The sequence below is a fragment of the Hypomesus nipponensis genome, chromosome 17 (genome assembly GCF_054491055.1).
Source record: "Hypomesus nipponensis isolate SF chromosome 17, ASM5449105v1, whole genome shotgun sequence".
NCBI classification, from domain to species: Eukaryota; Metazoa; Chordata; class Actinopteri; order Osmeriformes; family Osmeridae; genus Hypomesus; species Hypomesus nipponensis.
In genome coordinates this window covers 12,962,682-12,982,144 of record NC_140377.1, presented here as the reverse complement: position 1 = coordinate 12,982,144, position 19,463 = coordinate 12,962,682, and the positions used below count along the sequence as shown (strand labels likewise).

Sequence of the window (19,463 nt, the reverse complement as noted above, 5' to 3'; positions counted from 1 at the left end):
ACTTGTGAGGGATTTAGTACATTTTGATCAACATAAGCAATTTAGATCGTAGGAAACAGTAGACAAATGAAGGGCCCATCTATAATTCCAGGAGTATGTGTGCCCCACCAATTTTATCACAGGCACTATGCCCTCTTTATAGTTCAAGAAATCTGTATGTGTGTGTTTCACTGACCTGATCTTAAATCCCCGGCTGCATCATGGGCACTATGCACTAGTTGTTTAATTACAGTGAGGTCCAGGGTTTTCTCATCTTCTAAGGACTTTCCACATGTCAGGATGAGAACTATGGCATTAATGGGATGTGTGTGTGCAAGTGAAAGGCATCTAAGGACACTGGACAAGGTGATAGGGGTGGGAGGGGGGGGATTGATACGCATTTGAATCGAGATTCAGTCTTCTAGCAATTCATATCGATTCACAAATGTCAGAAATCATATTTTTTCTAACAATGAGTTTACTAATCTGCAAGAAAATCAATACATTTCAAGGTTTAGATGCATTGGTATTTTTTTCTTCAACACTTAACTGCCTATCACAGTAAAATAGAAACAGGTAACACTGAACAGCAAACTGCAAACAAGTGTAAGCATATATTGCATTGAAATTTGATTAAAAATCATGAATCGATTTTTAATCAAATCGTGACCCAAGAATTGAATAGTGAGGCACCAAAAGATTCTCACCCCTACAAGGTGACATTGAATCTCTGAATTTGAATTTGTATATAAAATGCTCAGATTCAGGGGTTATTCTCTCCACCTCACCCCATTATGTAATCTGGGAGCTGAAGGAGAACAAATCCTGACAGCAGCCGTCTTGAATAGAGCAGCTCACACCCCTACCAACCCCTTTCCCCCCAGAAACACACACATACTTTCCCCAGACAACACCTCCTCCCCAACTGGATGGAACTGGTTCTGAGAGTGTTACACAAGGCTGCGTCGTCAGCCAGCGAGAGAGAGCGAGAGGGAGAGCGAGAGACTGGGTTAAACTGGACATACAGTACAATGGGGGAAAAGGATCATTCTTGATGCTAAATGGGCCTGAATAGGGGACTTCGAACAGCAATGCTGAAATACAGTGTGTGTATACTATATATAGTATCACTCTAAAGCCAAATGGGTAGTTTGAGAGGGGAATTTCATGAGTCAACTTAATGTCCAGTCCATGTTAATGTTAATTTTTATATAAATCCAAAGTTTATATAATAACACACTTTTTGAGGACATTAACAGTAATGTAACATGATCAAGGCAGAGCTCAAAAAAACCAAAAGGGTTGTGGGATGGATGCGTTGAGTGATAACTTGTTACATAAATTTCAGCTCTCTAGCCATTACAAGACTCTGGACAAGTGCACGTGTAACGGGTGTGAATCCGTGAAACTCACTCCTCAAGTATATAACAGGCCACCCGCATCAACGAAGAGCTAGCTTTTTGTTGGTGTAGCTGGTAGCAGCAGCCGGCTCATAGAGGGCGCCGCCACACCACTGCTGCATCACATTCCGACCTGAAACTTAATTTAATAAGACTTAAAAAGAAAGAAAAATATGTCTAATGAGTAAAGTCAATATTATTTAGCTAAAAGAATATTGAATGTGCAAAAAAATGTGGAAGAAAAAAAATCTACGTTGTCTAAAGTTAGCTGACAGGCTATGTATTTCTGACTTGCGCCCAAGGAGCCCCATTGACTGTCGTTATAAGTTGTACATGCGTAGTTCGCTTATCTCAATGCAAGTGATAGGACCTCGCCGGGGCACAGAACACCTGCGCCCCAAACTGCTGATTTACTAGAGGGCTTATCAAATACATTATGATAGGGCCCATTTTGTCTGTCACATCCAATCACATCACTCAACACATTTATGAAGTTGTTTATTTACGTTGTCATGGTGTTCTCTCATAACAGAACTTGTAGCTACCATAGCTCTAACGTTATAAAGCTAGCTAGCTAGCTAACGTCATGATGGAAACTTGCAATTCAGTCAAGTCGCTTAAAAATACGCCTTTTGAAAAAATAAATTTTCAAAAAAAACTCAAAAGTGAAGGAGCTTGGACCTGATTGGCCAGACCAATTTTCACCTTAGGTAACACGACTGTAAAGCTGGCTCAACTTCGCATGTCGGTTGCAAAAGACGAACTTCTACCGGGTACTGTATAATACACTTGGAGTGTCGATCAGGTCATCATATATCTCTGTTCACTGGATTACAGGGCTTGACATTAACTTTTTGAGGCACTTGTCATTTCGACAAGTATATTTACGTTTCACTTGTCAATGCACAAAAGTCACTTGACCCCGATACCTTTATATAGCCTGACCAAGTGATCGGGCAATACTAGCCTGGCTAACGGAGGTCGCTTCCTCAGGAAAATTATGAATGAAAAAGGCTTGGTTAAAGAAATCCGAGATGCTGGCTATTTTCAGCAGGCTCGTATCTACGATAGGCAGTCCTCCCTGACGTTTCTGGTCTATAATGGAGTAAAGTACAATATTGTGTACACTGCCAGTGAGCGACTATATTCTGACTGAGGCTAACGTCAAAAACAGTGTAACGGGGACACAGTATCACTCAGATTGCCAGATTATTTTTGTGATTTGTTTATACTAATCGGACCAGCTGGCTAAAAGCAGAATTCCATTATCTCTTGAAAGCTGCCCTGCTCGACTTTTTAGATGTAGTATTGACTGTAAAACTGTAAAATTATGAACTGTGACATGACGTGAAGATATGGCTGCCGCTCGACTATGCGGTCTGTACCGGGTGACATTCTCACTCAAATTTCAAGACTTTCGTGACCCACATCAAAATGTTGATGCGACAGATCAATGGGGAATCGCTTTCTCTCTTAAAGGCTGTCCTCCTCAACTTTTTTGGTCTTTTTAAATCTAACTATTTGTATGATCTGTGTGGTCCTTTTGCTGTTTTAAATGCTATCCTTTCCCAGTTTTCTGCAGCCACATTGTGCGCGCATCCCGAATGTTTTCCAAACAAAAAATTGGTCTATAAATTCAGAAAACAGTCGAATTCCAGGGGAAGACAATACACCAAGTCGTTTTCATCACTTCAATTGACAAATTAGTAAATACATTTAGGAATGCACCAAATACTGCTTTCTGGTGTTGAGATAGCATTTTTTTTTGGGGGGGGGGGGCCCCCAGCAAGGCGAGATACTAGGCTCAGGGGAAGGGCAAGGGGTAAGGGGGAGTATTGGGATTTGGCCTAAATATACTTGTAGCCCCCCCTGGAAATAAATGCACCAGCCGCCACTGGCTGGTAGTGGTCACGCTTGGCAAGTCAGAGGAGGCGTGTTTGAGCCCAGTAAGTGGCGAACATCGGCCCGTAGACCTTGTGACGGAGCGTCACAAGGTCTAGCTGTGACGCGGATAGCTGTGTTCCTTTCATATGATTAGTAGGGGAAATCAATTGACTCTAAAATATTAAACCGCATGCAAGTTCCCCCGGAAAAAATTCTCATGGCCGCACATCTGGTATGGTGCCGGAATACTTTAATCCCTGGGAGCGTGGCCACGGCCACGTCTGTCACAGATACACACACACACAAGAAACACTGCTCTTGCAATGAAATGTTTCAGGAGCAAATTATTGTTTAGAATTATTATCCTCATCTAGAAAGACCCTGTTCCTGATTACAAATAATACAATCATTCAAAAGTGCTGTAATACACTTTGGCTAAACAAAAGTGACAAATACGGCCATTACTACAAGAGCTTACTAAACAATATTTTTCATCACCATGAGCTGTGTTATTTACCATAGTACAGAAAGCTATAAAAATGCTAATTACCTCTAGCCTTATGCAACACATCCTTTGGCATGGGAAAGGGTAAGCCTAACTTTAAAGGGGCGATTGATTGCAGAACCGACTTGTCAAAGTTGAATAACGACAGTTCTGTGGGTAAAATAAACATAGTGAACCTCAAAGTCCATTGACACCTCTTTCCTATGTCAATCTCACAATTAAAAAATGAAGCTGTGAAACAGTAGTTCTTGAAAAATTCCCCGTTGTGACGGGGCTACACCTTTTTTTGGCTCTGGTCTGTACCTTTGTCACGCCCCAAAATTTGCTGCCCACTGCTCTATGTACATCCACAGAATTACAATAAGAAAATTTTTCTAGCATATTGAAAATGGACTACTGGAATAAATGCAGTGTTCCAGACTGTACAGGGAATGCTGACACCTTCAGAGACTTCCTAAGAAACTAAACATTCAATGAGCCGTCATGTAATTGTCTAGGCTATATGAGAAGATCTGTGCAGTTCGACCCTCAATTACACATTTGCTCGAACCATTTCACAGAGGACAGTTTTGAATGAAAACCTTGGACAATTTAAAAGACGGATTTGCTAAGCTGCTGTTGCTGAAGAGATGCTGTTCCAACCGTATGCTCATCACAAACACAAGCTGTAAGTATGATTTTGTCGCTAACAGTTAGCCTATTAGCAATGCTAACGTCTCCTGTATCTAGCATAGGTAGAATTCTAAATACGTGTCAAAACACATCAACATACCTTACTCAGCAAATGACTCCAGCTAGAATAGCTGTATTCGGTATTAGAAGGGAAGCTTCCGAAAAAATTGCCAGAAAACGAATAGCAGCAGACTATTGCCAACGCCTGTCCAGATCATCTATTTGAAAGAACTGGAGAAAGGCAGGTGCTAGATACAAGATATGCCTTGCTAATAACTGTGCCGACAAAATCATCCTACAGCTTGCGTTTGTGATGAACATAGCGTCACTGTGTCCAATCCCGACCGCTGTAAACTACTATTGTCCAAACCCGAACAGGGTTTCCGTTTCCGGTCTTTTTGCCACCATTTTCTTTTGCAATCGCTAGCAAAGTGTAAGTAATATTATTTTAGGCATACCAAACAATCTACGTGTCAAATTTCATAAACATATATGGACGTTTACATGTCTAAATAATTTAGGAAAGTTATGTTGATGAGAGAAAGCCGAAAGACCGCTCGGGCAACGCTTTTTACTCTGACATGAGAAGAGTTCAACAAAACATCCAGCAGGTGGTGGTAAACAGTCAAATTGAGATTTTATCGCATAGTTTGGAGATGTTGAAGCGTGATATCTTATTGTCCCGTATATATTGACAGCATTATGGTCAGTTTGGTGACCCTGGATAAAGTTAATATCCCCGGAAAAACTGCAGCAGCGAGTGTTTACTACGAGTATAAGTGCGGTCGGGTTTGGACGACGGTGGCGCACGGCTAATTTACCGGCGCCAGCGTCTTTTTACCGGCTCTAGTAAAGGATAAGCTAACTATTTTTTTTTTTACAATATTAAGCTCGAAAGGTAAGAAGTTGAAGCTTAACATGAAATCAGTAAATCAGCTGAAAACGTGATACAATCATTTTTATCAATATTTGAAGTGGCATGTTATCAGAATGTTAGCTAAAAACCGGTCTGGATTGGACACAGTGACATTAACTAAGGTTGGAACGCACCTCTTCTCAGCAACAGCTTCAAAGCAAATCCTGCTTTACATTGTCCCTGGTTTTCAAACCCGTCCTTGGTGAAATGGTTCAAGCAAATGTGTAATTGAGTGTCGAACTGCACAGGGATCTTCTACGCTAGAGCTATGGTAACAAACATCAACCATGCCCGTCGAGTCAATGTGAGCTAGACTCATCTGCTTTTTATCAACGCTGATTTGCAAGGAATGCATGAACAGCTAGATAGCGAAAACACCTAGAGTCTAGACTGTAGGCATGTAAACTAGTTTAGCTTGCTAACGCAAGAGCATAGGTAGAATGTTTTGGCAAAGGGGCTAACACGTTTTTTCGTGTTCCAGACTGTGTTTAATTCGAATAAATAACCTGTGTTACATGTAAATCTACATTTCACAATGCATTTTTGTCCAGATCTTTGTCAGGTTATTTTTTTGCAAGATATGTAGAGCTAGCTAACTGAAGCTGAGTTGAATCACAATATAGTTTGCTTGGCTGTAACGTTCTACCCACATAAGTCAATCCAGTTTGCTTCTACAACAGAAGTGGAAACAACTAACGTTATAATTTCAAATGATATCTCGACAATCTGTTGAAACCAGTGTTGTAAAATATTAATGAGCATACCATAAAAGGAGAAAAGCCAGTGTTTTTTCCCGGGAACATTTCAGAGGATCTATCCGGGGGCATAAAACAGCACCCCGGCCATTTTCAGCCCAACCAATGTTACATACCCTATTCGGAGACCTTAAGAAACAGTGTGATATACCCCAAAAACCCAGTCCATCACCCCTTTAACCAAATTTGGGTTTACAGGAGTAACTAAGCACCTTAGCTGGTACATTTAGCCTCAGGAATGAGTGCAATTTTAGGCAAAATTATTAATAAGGTATTCACTTGGAATTATTTATTTTTCAGGGCTTGTAAAACATTTGTGCAATCCTCATTTGCCATTCTTGGTGATTTAGGAGATAATGTGTTTTGCAAGCCTAAAAAAGGAAAAGTCCTTATGCAGATCAATATAACCTTTACATGTTTAATAGTGGGAGGGACTAGGCATGAGACGACCCCATCAGTTAAGTAATACCCCAGACCAATGGTCTGTGTCGGTCTGTGTCTGTCTGTCTATCTGTCTTTCGTACGTAATCGTTTATTTTTTTATAGCAATATCCGCCATTGTCCTGTTTTCTCCCTTCCATTCCAAACGGCAGTCTCCCTTCTCTGCAGAACGCATCAGTCTAACACACCAATTTGTGAAAAAAGTTTTGTGAAAACATTTTTGTGAACAATATTTGAGAGCAATATGCCTTTTGTGTACATCAGGCATGCAAACAGGTCAGGGTAAAAAGGTGAGAAGGATACGGCGAACCACCGACCCTCTAGGGGGTTCCGGGGGCATGCTCCCCTGTTAGAGCATTTAGAAAATTTGAAGTTAATCGCATGAAGCTGGTGCCCTTTGAGAGCAAAATTAAGAGGCTAGATCTACGGAGAATCTGTGCTCTTGTAAACAATGTCATGTTCTTTTAACCATAAAGAAATGTTTTGTATAACATACATCATAAACAAACAGGATTACCTGTGTTGAACTACTTTTAAAAGCAAAAGTCAAAAGCATCACTTACTGTAAAGCTAACACACATCCAATAGACATAATTTTTTATATTGTATTAAAATTGTTTCTACTCGATGATATAAGATGGGTCTGTAAACCTCCCCCCACTCTGCCTCTGGTTGTGAGGTTTAGGTATTAGGAGTGACGATTGGTTCCAGAGCCAGTTGTAGAGTTGGGAAGCATGGGTAAAATGCTGTGTTGAAAATTCTCATCGGATCTGCACAAATCCCGTAGGTTATCCATTTTAGTTTAAAAAAGGTGAGTAACACCTAAAGGTGAGGAGTTTGCATGCCTGGTACATAAGTCTGAGATCTTTGAGTTCAGCTCATGAAAAATGGGGGCAAAAATAAAACGTTTTGTGTTTATAATTTTGTTCAGTGTATAAGGTGCAGGTGTCTGATACTCAAGTTGACACTCAAGTTGAGCATCTCAGAAGACTGGATAATGAATACAGGAAATCAAGGGAGTTAAATAGTATCACAATATTGGAGGATGCGTGACGATTAGCATAGCCTTCGCAAGCACAGAAAAAGGACACTGCATGCAAGATAGATTTTGTTTAGGTCAGGACAAGCACATTAACGTTTCACTTGTCCATGCACAAAAATCACTTGTGTACCTAGCAAGCATTAGCAGCATTTGTATTGGTTAAATGTACGAAGTTAAATATCAGCTACTGTATGTATATATATATATATATATATATATATATATATATATATATATATATATATATATATATATATATATATATATATATATATATATATATATATATATATATATATATATATATATAACTGTAAAGTATACACATTTTAAAGGATCACTTGGTAAATCAGCCTCTGCCGGGTAGAAAGTGAAATTGTAGAAAAAATAATAGTGGCAAAATCCGTAGTTCGGTCTAGGGTTGGGCGGTATATACCGTGCAACGGTAGAAATGTGTCTACCAGGAGAGATTTGGCTATACCATTTCAACTGCGGTATACTCTTATACTATACTTTTGTATTACACGTGTCAATTAAATGTCTGGTTGTTGTATTGTATATAAGCCATCATATAAATCGCATTCTTGCGATATTTAGAATTGTGGTTGAACTTTTATTTGGTTTGCTATTTTCGTTTGACCTTGAAGCACATTTGCGTTGGTCTGACGGAATTTTCGATGTGGAGTGTATTTTGTCTAAGCCGACCACATTCATGCCGATGCTAATTAATTATATATTTGAGGACCCATTCTGCAGGTAACCAATTTGGTTTGTTGTTCAAGTTATGTCTTGTGCTGTTAAATTATTGTTGTAAAATAACACTGGTGGCGTTGCTAGCATTCTTGATCTAAGATGACTAGTGAAGGCTAACTACTTACTAACTAAGAGTAAGGTCATGCCGGGAAATATGAAACTGAGGCTTTAACGTATCGACCGAGCTTCAACGAGGTTGATACGCCAAAACCCAAGTTATATGGATAGTAAAACTCACTCATCGCTTTCGCTCATTTTGAGATTTTCGTCGGAGGGGATTACGGATCCGCATTGACCTGTGAGTAGGTCACCACGCGGATGGCATGACTGTGCAATCGTAACACTTGTACTCGTAACTTTTTGGAGTCTTTTGTTTTTAACTCAAGTGTTGTCTCATGTGATGTTGTTTTTGTTTGTAATAATAATCATAATCGAGTGCGATGATGAAGTACAGTATGGTTATTTTGTACCATTTCTTAATTGAATTTACAGAACAATTACTATACCGTGATATATACTGTAACCGTGATATAAAATTACTCATGCCGTGATAGAAGATTTTGGCCATTTCGCCCACCCCTAGTTTTGTTAACAAAACTATTTTAGATATAGTACAGACCCTCCAGAAATTAGCGATGTTGCGATGTGCCGAGAGCGGTATTGCAGACAGAGATTTCAATGGGAGGGGAGTCCTCCCTTCAATGCGAATGTAAATCCTGGTTGGATAAGGATTAAAAATTGGATATGATGATGAAATCTGAGACATAGTTTCAGCATTAAACTAATAAAATAATTGCTGTCTGTTGTTCTATATGGGCTGTGGAAATAATTTAGAAAAATTATAGCTTGCAACATATTGAAAAAAATGTTTTGGAGCTGTGAACTGAACCAGTTCATTTTAAAATGTGTGAATTATGAACTGAACTAGTTCAAGTAGTGGCAGGAGGTGGGACATGCCATTTATAAATTACTTATTTTCAACCAATAACTGAATTAAAATAAAAAAGGGGGAAATTCGCAACTTTTTAATCGCAACTTTCACTTGCTCCCACAATTTCATTCCAACAAACAACTAAAAAACAACACAACTTTTTGGAAAAGCCCCCGCGAAATCAGGAATTTTTGCCCGCAACTATCACAAAAAGGCCCGCGAAATCCTGGGGGGACTGATAGTATAAGTTTAGCTAGCTTGCAAATACGGAGGATAGCCTACCAAAGTTGAGTTAGCTAATGTCGTTACCGATGCTAGCTAACGTTAGTTTGCTAGCTCTATATAACATTTCACTGGGTCTTGCAGCTGTTTGATTTACTGAAATTATTATGAAATGTTATGTTCTACTTGCCATTTGCCTACTTTAGCAAGTCAAAGTATTTCCAAGCCCTGATAGTGTAACTGAGACGACACAGTAAATGAGCCCCTCAAAGTTGCATGGCATTATACACTTTGGTAAAATTGTGACCTCTGACCTACACTAGTGTCACAGGCATTTCCTAGTCGCACCTTACGCCTGGGACACACTGGCTGGGAAGCACTGCAAAGCTGCCTTTTTTCTTTCGGTGATCATGTGATCAAATTGGACTGGCCAGACAGGCTGTGAAGCGCCGCGATTGCCTGTGACCTGCAGCGCTTGTTTTTTCGGCAGCTGGTTATCATCATCATCATAGAGAAATATTTTAACAAACTTATCTGAAAAATAAGTAATAATAATACTGAATTAAGCTTAATGATTCAGAAATGAAGTTCACTATATTTCGGAGCAGGTTAATGTAATAGTATACTGTCTAATAGCTTATGTAATATTGCACATATTCCCCCTAAAGCAATAAGGTTAGGCTACTTAGAGACACCCCTTCAACTCAAAGTATGTTCTAAATAGCATAAATGCTGCCAATTAATATTTGACGTAACAACTTATTGTAAATGGTCAGTAGCCTAGCCTATCGATTAAGGTAGGCCACTCTAAAGCATGTGTACACTGTCTGCTTAATTTGATCTTGACATGTACACTAAGGATTCTGTAGCAAATAATAACAATAAACTCACTATTACTTGCATTCTCTTAATGCAGTGTAACTACTTCAGCATAATAATGCACCTAATACAAAATGTGAGCAAGGGCGTTCAGCAATCACTTTCGAATCAGCTAGCGGGTGAAGAATACAAACAACGAAAATCACCAGTTAACTTAAATTTGCAAGTCTATAGTTTACAATTCTGCACATTTATACAGTAGAGTGATAAGGCTATGTACAGTGTAAGGGATACCCTTTCAAAAGCCGTTTTACAACCCCTATGGCAAACATGCATATGGCCGTAAGGTGAAGCCGTTTTTCATTTCATCCCGTGCCCATATATGGGGCACTACATTCCTTTGATTCTGATAAAAACACCTATTGGTTTTGAGCAAGAGAAAAAAAAGTTCTCCATGTGGAATCCTGCAGTTAATGTTTTATTAGTGTTTAAAGTCAGCACTAGTTCTTTCATCGCGTAATTATATTTTGATCATGAGAGATGAAGAAATCATCACATGCTTACCGCTAGACCAATAAAGTGGCCGCTTTTTGGAACAACATTTAAAGAGTCCAAGATGTTTTCACAATCAACTAGCGAAAACGATGAAATTAATATACAATATACTAAACCCAAACTAAATACACAATAACATATTGCTAACCCTTTAAACCTATTCTAAACTAAGTGAAGTACAGTAATGTATAATAGTGCAATATTACTGATAGTGTGTAAGTAGCTAGTAAGACGTGAATCAATGACCATGTCAATGTCCATTCAGGAGCCTAATGGCGAAGTACAGTGAAATACAGTAGTGCAAAGTTACTGATAGTGCAACCAGTAGTTGAAGTGACAGTGTGTAAAGTGATGTGTAGGGGTGCATGCTTCTCCTCCTGCCGCCTCCTATTAGGGATGGAGATTTGAACTGATTTCACTATTCAAATAGTATCCGAAATTATTTTATAATATCTGGATAATCTAGTTTTGTTAATGTGGTTCCGTTATGTAATTAGCCTGACGTGACGCAAAGCATACAGTAAACACATGAACCACCACACATTCTGGCAATAAATACTGTTAAGCTATTAGATAAATAAATAAGGGTTGAATAAAGAAAACAAATGAAAGATAAATTTGTTAACATGACGAAAAGACAATGAACTTGAAAAAACGCTGCGTCTTCAGACGTAGGCTCTAAATTTGGCGGAAAAGCGATTAGCCTATTATTATGTGAAATAAAAAGTAGGCTACATTGGACTAAATTAAACACATTGGGTAGGCTATCCTCGATAAAAACGAAAGACACATGTAGAAATATTGCATATTAACTTGGATATTAACATTGATATGGACACGGATACACTTCTCACTACTTTACACACTGCCACTTTCAGCTACTGGTTGCACTATCAGAACAGAACAGAAGGAAAGGGCTACATGGGATGATACTGATGATTAGAGATGATACTGATTAGGGATGGGACTTAACAGGGGTTTTATGTTCGATTATTAATTACGTTATTGAACAATTAATCAATTATTTGCTAAGGCAAGATGTCGTCACCCCCCCCCCCCCCCACTCACAGCGCATTATGCCATCAGACGGATTTTAACCGATAGCGATTGCAACGCATCACTGCCTGGCTACTGCATAGACTTTGAAAAATAACATTGGAAAATAATTTTCAAAAGAAATATACACAGTTAAATCCATATACATCCATGATACTGATGATTAGGGATGATGCTGATGATTAGGGATGATGCTGATGATAAGGGATGATGCTGAAGATTAGGGATGATGCTGATGATTAAGGATGATACTGATGATTAAGGATGATACTGATGATTAAGGATGATACTGATGATTAAGGATGATACTGATGATTAGGGATGATTCTGATGATACTGATGAGTAGGGATAATACTGATGAGTAGGGATGATTCTGATGAGTAGGGATGATACTGATGGGTAAAGATGATTCTGATGAGTAAAGATGATTCTGATGTAGGGATGATTCTGATGAGTAAAGATGATTCTGATGTGTAGGGATGATACTGATGCGTAGGGATGATACTGATGCGTAGGGATGATACTGATGAGTAGGGATAATACTGATGAGTAAAGATGTGCCGTGTTGTATTTTAGGTAGATTTTGAGCTGCAATTAATCTATTGTAGAATTGTCAAATGTTTGGCATTATTCTGAATTAAGGGGGACGGGGTAGCATTTTGAGTCATTTCAGCCAACTTGGGCCAGTGTGCTTCTTCTTTTTATCTTTCTGTGATTACACTGTGCCTACTGAACATTTTGATGTATAAAACATCAGTTTTGCTAAATTTACTTTAAATTTAATGTGTATGTTTAATTTTGCTTGGTGCCAATCCGTAAAGTATAAGCATTTTCTACAAATAAGTAAAAGGTTAGCACCAAACACACACACTTTTCGGTGTTCGGGGATACATAGGGATCAGGCTTTTGAAGCAACATAAATATATGCCGGCAGTTGCCAAGGTGACCAGTGGAAGAAAAAGCGCAGTATCATTGTAAACATATTGCTGGGCCTGACAGCAGTGTCAAATACAGAATGTTGGCAGGACAATTTCCATACTAGGTAGCAACTGGCAGCGTTGTTGTGGTGTTGTAATAAAGTATTTAATAGCCTACCCATAGATAACACTTTCTGTGACAGGCACTGACATCCTGGCTATTGGGAAGAAAACTAAATGGAATACGAAATTAGAGATTGAAATTAGTCCCTCTTCACCCACCAGCTACAGAGAAATCAATGATCTCACAGTGAGGGAATTTTTTTTTGATCCCCTGCTGATTTTTTACATTTGCCCACTGACAAACAAATGATCAGTCTATAATTTTAATGGTAGGTTTATTTGAACAGTGAAACAGAGAATAACAAAAACAAAATCCAGAAAAACACATGTCAACATTGTTACGAATTGATTTGCATTTTAATGAGTGAAATAAATATTTGACCCCCTCTCCATCAGAAGGATTACTGGCTCCTAAGGGTGGGCGATATGTCCAAAATCTCCTATCACGGTATGAGTAATTTTATATCACGGTTACAGTATATGTCACGGTATAGTAATTGATATAGTAAATTCAATTAAGAAATGGTACAAAATAACCATACCGTACTTCATCATCACACTTGATTATTTATTACAAACAAAAACAACTGCCTCACATGAGACAACACTTGAGTTAAAAACAAAAGACTCAAAGTTAAGAGTACGAGAGTTCCGATTGGTGCAGTCATGCCATCCGCCGTAATGCCTTCAAACGGGGGGGGTTAAATAACAATTTAACTGGTCGGCTCCATGATGCCGGGTAAGTAGCTAGCTCCTGAGACTTCTCACCAAAAGAACAAAAGGGGAAACATTGCTTAATACATGTTCATAGGAACCTAGCGAAAAGTAGCCTGAACTTTCCTAGGTCTTTAGCTACGGCACTAATGCTGAATGCTCGCTGTTAAAGATGTCTGTCTTACTAGAACGGTGTATGTATGCATTGTTGCTAACGTTTGCTGGCTTTGTGACTGTATCTGGGAAAGACGCGCAAGTGACAGAGAGACGGAGGGAGAGCAGGGAAAGGATATGCAGCTGAAAGAATTTGCTGCGTGTTTAACCTAAATAGTGTTAAAGACGAAACGCAATGTGGCGGCCGGTGTTGATTCTGTGACGCACCGCCACAAATTATTCCATGTGTGGGAAACACTGAAAAGTATACCGCGGTTGACACGGTATAGCCAAATCTCTCCCGGTAGACACATTTGTACCGTTGCACGGTATATACCGTCATACCGCCCAGACCTACTGACTCCTAGGTGTCTATTATACAGGTATGGAGCTAAGATTAGGAGCACACTTAAAGGCAAATGTACAAAATCAGCAGGGGATCACATTTTTTTCTTCACTGTATATGAATGGACAGTTGAGTAGAGGTGTAAATGCTGTCACCAATTGAATAATTGGAAATCAGCAATATAGGGCAGAAAGGAAAAGATGGACAGTGTCCAAACACAGATCCAACCTTGGCATCTTAACACAATGCTGACAATGCAGCTGCTCAGTTCATGAATGGAGTTCTGACAAGAGTTCATGTAAAATGTCCCTAAAGCTTTTATGGTTTGTGTAATCTGAATTTGCCACTTTACATGAAGTGTACATGTGTCGTAATGGGAGATGGTGTTGGGTTGTGAAACTGAAGGCCCTCTGTGTGTCGCCTGTCACTGATAAACTCGTATTAGGCTTGTCCGGGGTTTCCCACAGCACTTTTCAGTTAAGGCGTCCGCCTAAGCAACACACACCTGCTGCCTTTACTATGTCGTTTTTAATTTTTGCGAGAGCGATACCTGCCTTTGTCCTGTTCTCTCTTCCATTCCAACCTTTACGTGTTCCCAGTTTATGGGAAATAATTGTGACATAACTTTTTGTCTGTTCTAATGTATTGTATAACTCAGTGTTTCCTTTAGGATTTTTTTTTGCAGTGGGGGCAGGTTTGTCCAAACAACAGCCCCCCCCTTTCTATGTACCTTCAACTCTAAGACAGTGAATGATAAACATTCACAATGATGGACACAGCTTTCATAAACTGTCCTTTCCCCACACATAATTACCTACCCTCACACAGCAGACACTTTCTGCTTTTCAGATAAATTGAAAGAAATCAAATTACGTTCATGTGAATTGTTCAAGTGGTTGCACATTCATTTCAATGGATATGTAGTATCCATCCAGCAGATCTGAGTGAATCTTGTCACACAAATAAATATGTAAAACTCGTAAAAATGTATATTAAGTTACATTTAACCAGATTAAGGAGCTAAAACCATTGCATTCAGTATTTATTAAAATAACAATAATAGTATTGTGATAGGGGAAACACTGCTATGTTGATTTTGTCGTGGCGGCCCGCCACTGCTAAATTTCTGTCGCCACGGTATCAGAAATAGGGCTGTACAAGATTTTAGGCCGTCTATCAGCAGTGATTGTTAGAGTGCATGTCGGAGAATAGCAAGGACACACGCTTCACAGCGCAGTTGAGATTGCGTATGTGCATCTTTGAGAACTGTAAGTCGTTTAACTTATGTTTTCAGTTTATTAAAGCCTGTTATTGTATTAGTCTACAGTTATTGCAAATTTAAGTTAACTGGTGATTTTCGTTGTTTGTATTCTTCCCCTGCTAGCATAATTGCATGCCTGTTGATTCGATAACGATTGCTGCCCTTGCTCACGTTTGTATTTTAGGTGCATTATTATGCTGAAGTAGTTTTAATTAATAGTGGGTATATTGTTATTATTTGCTACAGAATGCTTTGCCTATCAAGATCAAATGAAACCGACAGTGTACAAGCTTTCAAGTACCTCGATAGGCTAGGCTACTGACCATTTACAATAAGGTGTTGCGTTAATTATTAATTGGCAGCACATTTCTGCCATTTAGAACATACTTTAAGTAGCCTAACTGTATTGCTTTACGGAAAATAGGACAAAAATATATGCAATATTACATTTGTTAGACTATTACATTAACCTACTCCAAAATATAGGGTTAGAACTTTATTTCGGCCGAGTGGGGGGGGGGGGGGGGTCGGAAAGACCTGCCCCCACTGCTAAAAAAAATCCTAGGGGAAACACTGGTGATAGTTTGATTTTTGTCAGACAGCAAGACCATTGTGATACACAAGCCAGATTAAGGAAGGATACCCCCTTCTTTCATTTGAGAACCTTGCATCTTAAACCAGTTCACACCACTTTCACTGCCCCTTGTGACAAGACTCACACACAGCTTCCCCCAGGGGCATACCCCTTGACTTGCGCAACTGAAGATAGGTGATGATTCCAAATCTTGAATGTGGACAAAACACCTGAGCAATGGCAGTGCAGGCAGGCAGGCGTGAAATCCAATTTGCAGTGGGGAGCATGAGGAACAACAAGAACTCTCACTTAGTTCTATGGTGGACCTCACAGTAAGAGTTGAGTATTCTTCCACAGTAGCAAGGCCAGTATTGTGTAATCAGGCCTATGGTAGGGGGATGGGGTGGGAGCCATGAACACCAACACACTGCCTCTCTGGAGCCATTTCACAACAGAGCTTTTGTGAGGCTGTGAGGGGAAAGAGGGAGGGAAGAAACCATGACAGCCAGAGAAGAGACAGAATGCAAAAAGTGTAGAGAAAGACAGAATGAGCGAGAGCAGGCATAATCACCAACCTTGCTTTTTGCTCAATTTCAATTTATTTGCAATGCAGTGATAGGTCCAAGGATGAGATGAACATCTATTCCATTTGAATTTCATTCTGTGAACACGTTTGGAAATGTTGACTAATGTCTTTCATTATGAGCTGTAGGGTATTCTATGTTGTACATTATATATTTGTATACTTCCAAGGGACTTTCAACAGAGGGGGGGGGGGGGGGGGGTACTTTGCATGAAAATTGTGGTTGTCCCCACAAAAGAAAACAAATCTCACTTGGTCTCCTTAGGGTTAGTTAATCACCATCACACAAACTCATCATTTCTGATATCAAGGGGTTCAGTAACGTGACCTGCATACGTTTGAGTTAAGGATCTTAAGAAGGTTCTTGGTTCCAACACAACCTTTTAAAAACACAGTAAGAAGCCCTGATGGCTTTGTGCATCAACCAAACCTCATTGATTGAACGTAGGGGTTGAATAGTGTTTTATATCTGGTCCCCCTTCCCCTCTCAAACAGGTTATAAACTTCACTGGAACTCCATGTTTTGGGCTACACCGGTAGGCCTATACGTTTTTGCAGTAGCTACGTTACACAACGCATGTCCGTTTTCGCCTTCTCCGCCTGTCCCTATACGTTTTCCCGAGTGTCAACAACAAATATATTTAAACTTTGCATTTGCAGTTGATGTATGGCATGGCATCAAGCCAGCATACTCGCAACAAAAAATGTATCTAAAGAAGGTAGACAAGTTAACTCGGCTGGCAGATACCAAATAGCGCAGAGATATCGCCCAACAACCATTGACTGCATAGAATGTCTTGGGTAAAAATTACAGTTCCGACTAGATATGCCTTGTCAAATATATCAGCAAATACATTAAGACGTGAAAACCTATGCCAAAGAATCGTGTTTAAGTATTCATATTAAACCACCATTCGCCATATTGCAGAAGTGACAACACACGTCAATTGACTAATGTGGCGCATCGTCGATGAAGCAGACATCTTTAATTAAAGGCAATTTTACATTCAAAAAATGTTTAAGTTACCGTTTAAAAACATGTAGGAGCCCTCAGGTAAAGTGTTTATAGTGGGAACATGGTTTGATGTTGCTGTGTCTGTAGTTGATCTGAAGTTGGCTATGTAGTGAATCATAGATAGCGCTACAATTTGTATGCTTGACTTACCGAGGTGTCCACCGGTAGGCTACCACTGGAGTCTCCTGTTTGCTGGGTACAAACGGTGTCTGAAAGACAAACGCTAAACTATTTTCAAAAATCGCTGGATGAGTGCTCCTGGTGCGTTAAATCATAGATCGATATTTGGACTATAGCCCTTTCATGTAAGGAGGGATGTGGCCAACTTTCTCTCGTCCAATGAGGGAAGGAGAAGTAATGACGGGGAACTAACGACGGCCAATGTCTGCGCTGCTTATCAGTTCAGCACAGCCCCCTACAAATAATTGAAAAAAGGATTCAAGACAGCAATAGGCCTACATGTAAAGGTAGTGGGACTTCATTAAATTCAGGCAGCATCAACAGCTCAATGTGGAAACGGCACCAGTCTATTCCTGAGATGTAGGCCTACACATATTTCATGATATCAGCCAACAGGCAAAACAGAAGAATGTAAACTGTCAAAAACAAATTGACATGGTCAAACTGGAAAAAACACAGTAGAAGCTTTTTGGCTTATTATTATTTGTCTTATATAATAACAATTGTATGATTTCTAAATGTAATGTATAAGACCAAACTCGTATGCTTACATGCTATATGGACAATATGGTATAGGCAAAGGGATCCCGTGCTCATGCACGAGCGCTAGCTACATAACATTACGCCAACCCCTTTAAATCGGCTACCGCTGACACATTGTTCCACACCGCCAATATGTGAATCAAGTGTTCTGGATTAGAACAAAATCAGTTCCACCCAGTTAGCTCCTGCTATCTGCATTGCTTTCTATATGGCATTCTGTACTCTTATTACATCACCAACCTAACTGCACAACGCATAGCCTGGGCTACACATTCCTACTGATGTTCTCGACGACTATTTAGATACGCCCAAGCATGTACGAATTAGCTACATTTTAAATTAATTTACAAAATAAAACATGAATAATTTCCACTACCCAATTTACCTTGTGCTTGTTTGAAAAATATTTTATCACCAATTCTGTTTTCGGTCGACTGCCAAGCAAACACTTAAATGCATGCAGAGCCGGACGGTAACATTGACAATGTGAGAGAGATTTTGTAACTAAGCAGTGTAGCTGTAAAGGAAGGAGACAGTCTTGTCCGGTACCTCTCTGGTTATGCATAGCTGGCGCCCCCTGCTGACCAAACAGGGAAGTGTGGTAGTATTCCAGTAAGTTTCCTTTTAGGATTGTCATCTCACATTCCAAAATTCATAGTGTAAGAGGGGTTAAAGCAAGCTTGTTCATAATCCAGTCGTCAACGTAGGTTATGAAAGTGATGCAGGCACATTAAATAAAGCTGTACGGACTCAATTTATTAGCCAAGCAACATTCGTTAAACATTCAACCCCGACACCTTTTTCTACTCCCCCTCTACAGCGCATGTCTCTAAACAACCTCAATTTAATACGTCACTTCCACATGTGTAAAATAAAATACAATCTTTAAAACTCTAATTGTACAAAATATTAAACAGAAAAGTAAATCTCACAATAGTATTAATTGAGGGCCCAGTAGGTGTGTGGGAATACAGGTTACAAGTGCCTTTATACATTTTTCCATGATCTCAATCAAATATAGTTTTGCATTGAGGTAGGATTGGATTAGAAACAATAGACATATTGTTTCTTTGACTGGACCCCAGGAGCGCAAATCAGGATGCCGCACCAATATAGGTTGAAT

At 39.5% G+C, this 19,463-nt stretch overlaps 1 protein-coding gene across 1 annotated transcript in view; it reads right to left on the bottom strand.

Annotated features, from left to right (window-relative positions):
- The window catches only part of abat (4-aminobutyrate aminotransferase), a 123,044-nt gene extending 104,236 nt beyond the window's left edge, over nt 1–18,808 (bottom strand). Inside the window, exons 1-2 of the mRNA XM_084677563.1 lie at nt 18,726–18,808; nt 17,768–17,826 (exon numbers count right to left, since the gene is read on the bottom strand). The gene's annotated coding sequence lies outside the window, so the exon portion shown is untranslated. The remainder of the gene's footprint in view (nt 1–17,767; nt 17,827–18,725) is intronic.
- Nucleotides 18,809–19,463: the final 655 nt, after the last annotated feature.